The sequence below is a fragment of the Dunckerocampus dactyliophorus genome, chromosome 2, assembly GCF_027744805.1.
Source record: "Dunckerocampus dactyliophorus isolate RoL2022-P2 chromosome 2, RoL_Ddac_1.1, whole genome shotgun sequence".
Taxonomy (NCBI): Eukaryota; Metazoa; Chordata; class Actinopteri; order Syngnathiformes; family Syngnathidae; genus Dunckerocampus; species Dunckerocampus dactyliophorus.
Window position 1 is genome coordinate 38,125,684 of NC_072820.1, and position 979 is coordinate 38,126,662.

Consider the following 979-nt stretch of genomic DNA (forward strand, 5'->3'; position numbering starts at 1 on the left):
TTCTACACCACCAAACAACAGATGAACAGCAAACCTTCACTGTGAAGTCAAACGTTTTACTTCAGCGCCACCCAGTGGCTTTACGGAACATACACGACGAGAAACTTTTATTATTTAGGCATGATTATCAAAAGCTTCTTGTAAATGTGGACGTGATGGACTTTCTTAAGCTGTATTTTACCTTCCATCGTCGTGTCAGTACCAAGACAAGCCAAATATCTTGTTAACGGCTGTTTTACCGCCAAGCAGGTAAATAATTATGCACCTGGGGCCACCTGGCTGGTCACGTGACTGATAGAAGCAAAGCGACTGCTACGTGGATAATTGATTTCTTAATTTGTTATTATATTTAAATGTATACATCTAATCCAATTTTGTTTCCAGATGTTTTGAACGAACAATTAAAAAAATAACTCCCATTCTGGTCGCAGCAATTTAATTCTGCAAGTATAATAAAGACATTCATTAAAAAGATTCCAAAAACTGTTTTTGTTGTTGTAAAATCCTGTAAAATCTGTTGGAATTTGGTTGAATATACAGGAAATACTATATACAGTATATACAAGTGCATCTTAATAAATTAGATTATTTCAAGAATGTATTTAATTTCTTAATCATTTTCATCATCAGAGCTATACAGCAAAAAAAAAAACAAATTCATTAGCTCATAAAATTTGAAAAATTGTAAGTACAGTATTGCAAAAAACATCCCATGGTTGTTACAATGAAGTACTTAGAAGGCCACAGCAGGTGATGTTATGTAATGTAATTCTAAAAATGAAAATCCATCCATCCATCCATTTTCTATCCCGCTTCTCCTCTTTAGGGGGCATGCTGGGGCCTATCCCAGCTGACTTCGGGCGACAGGCGGGGTACACCCTGGACTGGTCGCCAGCCAATGGCAGGGCACATATAGACAAACAACCATTCACACTCACATTCATACCTATGGACAATTTAGAGTCTCCAATTAACCTAA